Source organism: Magallana gigas, chromosome 9 (genome assembly GCF_963853765.1).
Source record: "Magallana gigas chromosome 9, xbMagGiga1.1, whole genome shotgun sequence".
Taxonomy (NCBI): domain Eukaryota; kingdom Metazoa; phylum Mollusca; class Bivalvia; order Ostreida; family Ostreidae; genus Magallana; species Magallana gigas.
In genome coordinates, this window is record NC_088861.1 from 14,752,384 (window position 1) to 14,760,482 (window position 8,099).

At 31.8% G+C, this 8,099-nt stretch overlaps 1 long non-coding RNA gene across 1 annotated transcript; it reads right to left on the bottom strand.

Annotated features, from left to right (window-relative positions):
* Nucleotides 1-333: 333 nt before the first annotated feature.
* On the bottom strand, nucleotides 334-4,652 carry LOC136271574 (uncharacterized). Its single transcript, XR_010709500.1, has 2 exons — nucleotides 4,224-4,652; nucleotides 334-729 (listed from the first exon to the last, which is right to left on the bottom strand). It is a non-coding gene; the product is annotated as an uncharacterized lncRNA (long non-coding RNA).
* Nucleotides 4,653-8,099: the final 3,447 nt, after the last annotated feature.

The window sequence follows — 8,099 nt, forward strand, 5'->3', positions numbered from 1 at the left end:
AACGGATACTGTGTCATTTTGTGTAAAAAGTGTTTTTAGTTATAAAATTAAAATTGTTGCACTCCGTGTAATATTATTATAGGCCATGAAAGCAATAATAAAACGCTTTACAAAAATTTTCCAGTTGAAAATATTGGAACTATTAGTGCAAAAACTAATAGCATCAGGCTTAAATGAATTGTATATCCTTAAACGGCTTTGTATCATTAGCGGTTGTTACAATATTTAAAAGTATGCTTGCATTAAAAAGCAGGGTATAATTGCACGTTACGATATGTTATACGTGTATTTACACACTTTTCTCCTTGTCCCCCTAAAAATACCACAACAATCAAAAAGTCTACAATTTTATTGATGTTATGCTTATTTAAAAAAACCCCAAACAAATGAGTTAACTCCTAACAATTGATCATAACATATCAAATTTCAAATTAAATTTTAGTCCAGTTCTTTGTTGTGTAGGTCTAAAAAGCCAAACGTCCAAAACAAATTATTTTGTGTCCTTTTCCTTATGTAGCACTAAGAATGGTTTCCTCCCGATTACTTTTTGTTAGACCCATATTCAATACTTGGTTGAGTCGGAGGCGAAGATTGGCTCCCTCCTGTGAATATTGTTTCTTTTCTACTCTCTCTCTCACGACACGTACCGTCAGGATAACATTTTTTTTCATATTCGACTTCAACTACAACCGCTGGCGACTTTTTTGGCGGCATTGTACTCAATGTGAACTGCAACAAAAAAATTAAAAATAAACTTTTAACTACTTTAACCAGACTGTAAATTAGATTGAATTTAACATGATCTAAAAAGACAAAACATCAGTATATCAATAATCTCAATTCTAAATAAGAGTTTTATTCTTGGGCTGTCCATTCACTGACTATCGTCAATTCTTGAATTTACTATTTGTGGATTGTCATTACAGGGGTGTGTTCAAGATAATATCTTGCCTAGCCGCTATCTCGTAGATATCTCAGTCTTATGAACGGGAAGCTAGTTTAGCCGCTCGGTCTTTGATTTGAAGTTGGAAATATTTAAGGAAAGACTTATTACATCGACTTTATTTGTACGTATCGGCAAGGTAATTTCAACAGTGTAGCTGCTACTTTTCCTTACGTGGCAGTTACAATTTTGAACGCACCATTGGTGTGTGATGTCAGACAGGTTCGTTAAGTTTTTAAAAATGTTTTATATATATATATATATATATATATATATATATATATATATATATATATATATATATATATATATATATATATATATATATATATAAATATAAATATAAATAAACAACATATTACAATATCACAATCAATATAGACAGAATTTGAAACACCTCAAACAAAAAGACATTACATTGGTTAGTCTTTTAAAATTATTTTCGTGATATTATCTACATGAGTAAACAAATTGTGTATTTTTGTCACATTTTTCACTGACGGTCAAATAGGACAAAATGATTAAACCTGTGTAGGAATGCTTTATATTTATTAGGTCTCACAGGTGAAAGAACTCATGTTTTTCTTCTAGTTCTTCTTTTAGCTATCAATATATCATTATTGCCGATCATTCCTTTAAAAGAAATACTTGTTTTCCCCTTTTTTAGTTTAGTTTTTTTTAACTTTTGATGCATTTGTTAAAATCTACTCAATAATGAAATAGTTGTTTTAGAGTTAGGCATTTAAAATTAGTACTGCATACTTATTATTTCATAGATAAAATATGATAAGATGCATATACATGTATGCATGCAGATAAAAGGGTTTCGAAAAAAAAAACATTTATCTTACAGAGATACTTTTAGAGATTTAGTTCATTTATTAAAAACTATATTATTGTGATTGCGTTGTTTAATTAAAAATCCACTGTATCCATTTTTTTAATGACGATTGCATAAAATTCCAAAATGAATATACTAGAATAAAACTGTTCAAAATATAAACGCAGAACATTAATGAATGATTATATATTGTAATCTTCATTACACTACCTTCGATTAAAAAAAACACAATTATATAATTATTTAAGAAAACTGCTATATGCCTAGATTTGCAAAATTGGGAACAATGTACATAAAAAATAATACCAAGCAAAATAGTCTTGCATAGACATTTCTTTGACGTATTTGACAAGAATTAACAAGCATTTTATAAGAGTATTACATAAGCAATACACGTCCCTTACCTTTAACCCTATGATTGAGAATACCAAAATTTTGAGACCCTGTATATTAAATATATCATATCACAACAATTACAAATGAAAATCCATTTTAAAAAATACATATTTGAAGCAAAGCTAACATTAACCCGACAACGAACCCAATTGTAATAATATAAAAAGCTGCCAATAAAATGTAAAACACAATAAGCTAACACTATTTTACAGAACTTATTTTATGTATAGCTTAGTGTACTACATGTACAGTGTATCTCATACAAACATTTTCTGACGATAATTGACAATTGTAGCTAATAACACATAGTTGACAATAATCCGATATACCGGTGTGTGCACACTCCTACTTCACTCTCTCAAACTGGTCGCATCGTAAAACAGATTTTCAAAAAAAATTGATATCCCCATTGTGGCCCTACCCCACCCTACCCTGGGTATCCTTTTTTAAACAAACTTGAATTTAACTTTATCTCACGATGTCTACTTTTCTGAACAATTTGTTTTATAGAAGACATCTAACTCTAAAAAAAACTATTTCATTATTGAGTAGATTTTAACAAATGCATCAAAAGTTAAAAAAAACTAAACTAAAAAAGATAAAAACAAGTATTCCTATTAAAGGAATGATCGGCATTAATGATATATTGATAGCTAAAAGCAATCAACATGATCAGTTTGATGTAAAATTATTTAAAAAGTACTGTATTTTTATAAATATAGAATATTTTGAATCTGCATGTACACTATAAATTCGTCATTATAAACCGTCAACAAATTTAATTTTGAAATAAATTTGGGGAAAGCCGATCGTAAACTCCTTGTTTTGTTTTATATGTTTAACGTAATTATTAAATGTTAATGTATCTTCTTCAGAATACTGAGTAGGGCTTTTCAAAGAGCATTGACACGTATACAAAGAAAAAGTTGTATTAAAATAATTTAATGCGACTGAAAAACATCGGATGCCATCATAACTTGCTATTGAGGTCGCATTATAACGTAACCTTGTTTATAAATCAAGCAGTCTTCCTACATGTAGCTACTATTATGCAACATCAAAAGATCGAGGTCAGTTCATTGAGCATTTTCTTATGATTGAGGTCAGTTCATCGAGGCAACCTGCATTACTGAATGCATCTTTCCATCGAAATTCTTACGCGTGAGACAAAATGTGCATTCTTGAATTAACAGGTCGACTGTATTTTATGTATGTTTGCATCTCTTAAGGTAAATAAATTGAAATAAAACTGAGCAAAATGTTATATTAATACTAAACCAAACTTCAAGTTTTTATAAGAACAACTTATGCAAGCGGAATGTGTGCGCACGTGGAAGCATTTGCCAGGTGCCTCATATGGACACAATAGTGATCGGCCGAAGCCGATCACAAAAATCCCAAAGGATACAAAACTCCGAAAGAAAAACTCCAACATTTTCTTTAAAAGACTTACTAAACTTCCTACGCTATCTAACTTTCTTTTTCAAATCTCTTTGTTCTCTTCGACGAATAAAAACATTTTTCACACACGGAACCCATTTTTAAAAGCTATATAAAATTGTACCGCAAAAAATCATTTTCTAACTTCATCATGTATATTCCTAACTTTGCTTTGATACATGTGTCAAAGAGATATCATAACAGTACTTACAATGTTAAGCAATTTGCCCCCTATGTTCTGATCAGTATTATATCAATATTTGTGAAAAACATGAATGCTGATACTTTCGGTTTCTGGTGTCTTCTCTTCCTGTTTTACACAATCCTTTTTTTCAAAAACATTTTTACTTTCGGTTTTAAAGTGTCTCTGTAGGGATAGTCCCTTCAAAAAACCTCTTCTGCCTGCAAGCATATATTTTTCGTAACATATTTCAGCTATTTAACAATATGTACGCAGTACTAGTTTTAAATGCCTAACTCTCAAAATATTTTTCATTATTGATTAGATTTCGACAAATCCGTCAAAAGCTATAAAAAGAGTTAATTTGTAGTATCATCGATATCAAAACAAAACAAACAAAACATCATTTCTTTCATACTCACATGTACTAGACCTGCGAATATATCCCGTTGTCAGTTTTATGTCTACGAAGGAAGAAGAAAGAAGTTGTAGTCTTCGGGTTGTACACTTCCTCCTTTTGTGATTGGTGGAATAAACATGATGGAAAATTTTCATTTATTTTACATATATTTGATTGGTTAAAATGATGTTCGGCAAAAAAGACATAATTTTCTTATATCTGCCTAAAGTACATTTGTATTGAACAAATTATGCTTTTCGGTTTTAAAGAAGGAATGATGCCCTTTGAAAATCCATTTTTACGAAGGCATGGATGAATGCTTCCAATCTTATTTAATAGTAAGTACGTAGTGCTCGTTTTTAATGCCTAACTCTAAAATATATTATAAACCCATTGAACTTATCAGTCCGGCGGTAATAGTGCATGCGCATAACCACTTCCGAGTAGATAGAGCGTCTGTAGCAAGACAATGGAAATTGTAAAAACTTATGTGTATCAATGCCGTTATGTGTTATGACGCCAGATCGAGGGAAATAGATTACTTTCGCTTTCCAATAGTTAAGAGGCATCAGTGGATGTGGATTAAAGCCGCGAGTAAATATAGAGATAGGGTAACCAGTCCCTTTCTACACGTGTGGCACAAAGAAGACAACAATAATGACAACTACATGTATGGTCTTGCATTGTTTTATAACTGAATCTGAATAAGATTTAAAATGAGAATAAAACCGATAATGTAGTTAATCTACAAAGGTATGTTTATACATGCATCTCTGTATACCCCGGCCACATACAAAAAGCATGGCATGGTCAGATCTACTTAAGTATACATGGTGGTTGAGGATTAGTGTAATAATTAAAGTGTAAGCATATTAGACATTCAGAATCATTTAAACCTTTAAAGAGAGTTGTCGTTGGAGGGGGGGGGGAGGGATAGGGCCTGGTTAAGATTTTAATGTGTATTACCCATTATTTACATTTTACACAGATATATTTATATCTTATATGTTGACAAAAACTTACGCTGAATTTTACGTAAGTAATTTGTTTAAAAGTAGCATTAATTTTTCAAAACTATAATAAAAACTAATAATAAATAAAAAAATGAAGAAAAAGAAATAGTTTTTATATCATAAAATAAACAACCAAGTTTGCAAAAATAATTTAGCTATACACCAATCAAAACTGTTTACACCCAACCGAGAAATCGGAGTGTACTTATTCGAATTATATAGAAGGTAGAAATGAAAGCATACATGTATGTAAAATGATATGCAGTACACTGTCCTTGTGACGTCACCTGTTGGCATATTTAAACAATAGCTTTTTCATGTAAAATTCAAAAATATGTTACTGATGATCAGTTGTAATTTATTACAATTTCAAAATGGCTCATTTGTTCATTGCTCTTTTAATCACGTAAATTTGTACTATAAAACCAATATTATAATCGATTCAATTAAAGAGTTAGATTTAGGGGGGGGGTATCGAGCTACTCGGCTGTTGTCAGGGTCAAAGGGGAAAGTTTTGTTTTATTTAGGTGTATTGAATATCTGTTTCACTATGTGTATTTTGTAAAACAATTTGGGTTTGCTGATAGCTAAGTTGATACTTGGGTTGAAAAAAATTAGATGAAAATTTTTTACGGTAATTTAGTTTTGTACAATGTTTATAAAAAAGCTGAACAACTGAACCGGACGACATGAAAGTGAAATTAACGTAAGGTAGTTGGTTAGGCATTCAATAAAATCTAAATAGAGCTCCTTGTCGCACCTGACAGCTGTATGAATAAACTGCCGTGAACCGAGATGTGTTTATGATAACTGTGGTACTGCTCTTTTGCAAGGCAATATGATAGAGTTTGGTAAAATATGACGCAACGTTAATTTAACATCAGCTTGGCTTGCAAGAGAGCAGTTTCACAGTTATTGTGAATTGATCTAATAATTCGAATTCGTTTTCATTCAGTTTGAATTTGAAACCTTATCATTTTCATAAGATTTTCAAATTTAATTTTTTATTTTGGTTTTGTTATACAAAATTTCACTCTTTTAGTAAATTTTGTTTTGTTTTTCTTTTTTACTTGATCACTTTTCTATTTTTTTTTTACTTTTGTTTGTCTACATTTGCAATTTTTTGCCTCAAATTAAATTATTTTCAAAATACCTCCTTATACCAATTTCCTCTGAGATAGAGGATTTAGAGTTTGAATTTCAATGAGTTAATAAAGCAAAATAAACGTTTATAATTAAAATCTTAAAAAATACTTTGATTTAATGTAAACAAAAATTTTATTCATAGTTAATTAAGCAACATGAAACTACAGTTGTATATAAAAACTGGGCATGTCAGTTAATTTGATTTGGTGTCTATCGCTATGTATACTTGACTTTTGCAAATACCTTTTGAGGTGCATCATTTGGGCTCTGAAAGCTATGAAACTTCAACCAAAAGCAAACACACCACAAAAGATTTTGGTATTGGAAGATGGATTTTTTGAAAGTAAGAAGACAGGTAAACCACCTACTCCTCCAAGACCATTATATTTACTATTCAACAGTCGAGAATATCTATCTTAACTTGAGAAATCACAAGGGGAGGGTTGGCATATGATCTCTGTAAATGAAAAAAAAATGTCTAATGCTGGATATCATTCGCCCTTTGCTTCAAACATAGTACCTGCCAGGAAAAAAGAGTTAAAAAATTTGCGCAGGTTTTAGATTCCTTAATTCAAGATTATTCAATGAAACAGCTTTCGTCGTGTTAATGAAATACTAGAAACTCTATCTGGGTCGAAGTATCTCAATGTATTATACATGAATAGTGGATACCGCCATCAAGCTGAATTGAAGAACAGCTTTTACAGAAGGGTCAATTGGTTTCTTCGAATACAATCGCATGCCTTTTGGTTTAAGAAATGCCCCAGCTGTATACCAGAAACTGATTGAGCAGTGTTTAGATGGATTGCATTTAAGGATATGTTTCATAGATTTGAATGTTTGTCATCATAATTTTTTCTATTAACTTTGTGGAGCATCTAGACAGACTTCGGAGAGTCTTGAAAAGAATCAGACAAAGTGGTCCTATGCTGTCACTGAAGTTTAAAAAAAAAGGCAATTACCAAGAACATGTTGTCTTGATATTGCTGGATACAACCGTAAACTTTTATAGAACTTCTCAAAAATAGCCAGACCTCTTCCTGATTTGGTGTCTATCGCAAAGAAAGACCATCCAGCCAAAGAAAGTGGCAGTAGGTCGATGCAGAACAGACAGCTTTTCAGAATTTGAAGGAAGCGCTTACAATTCCTACATGTATGCTGGACATTTGCAAATACTTTTTGAGGTGCATGTTGCTAGATATGCGAGATTAGAAGTTTTTTTTATCAACTTAAGCAGTGCAAAAATGGTTATATGTAACTAGTGACGAGCTCGTTGCAAGCAACGATTAGGTTTTCCGTCGTAGCTGCGTCATACTTGTGACGTATTACAAAAAATTGATAGCTGACCATAGTACAATATTAGATGTGTAAACACTGAGAAACAAAGTATTATATTTCTGTGACCGCGTAGATTTTACGGTGATAGAGAATTCGTCTGGACCTGCATCGGTCGTGTGCAGTACGAACCGGGTGAGGAAATGTTGGCGTAAAGTGTATAAGGTATAAGGTTGTGGCGTGCTGTGGGCCGTAAGCTAAAACGAAGGGTAGGTTTGCCGTATTCCCGAAGGTCCACCAGTATACAGTTCCAGAGAAATAAACAGGCCATTGATGCAGGATCCCACATTATTGGACGAGACTCAACGATGGCAACATTATAACAATTTAACAGACAGAAATGTTACAAACAATTCGGATATGGCCAGTAGTGGCCTCCGGACTCAAGACTCTGGGAGAGTCGG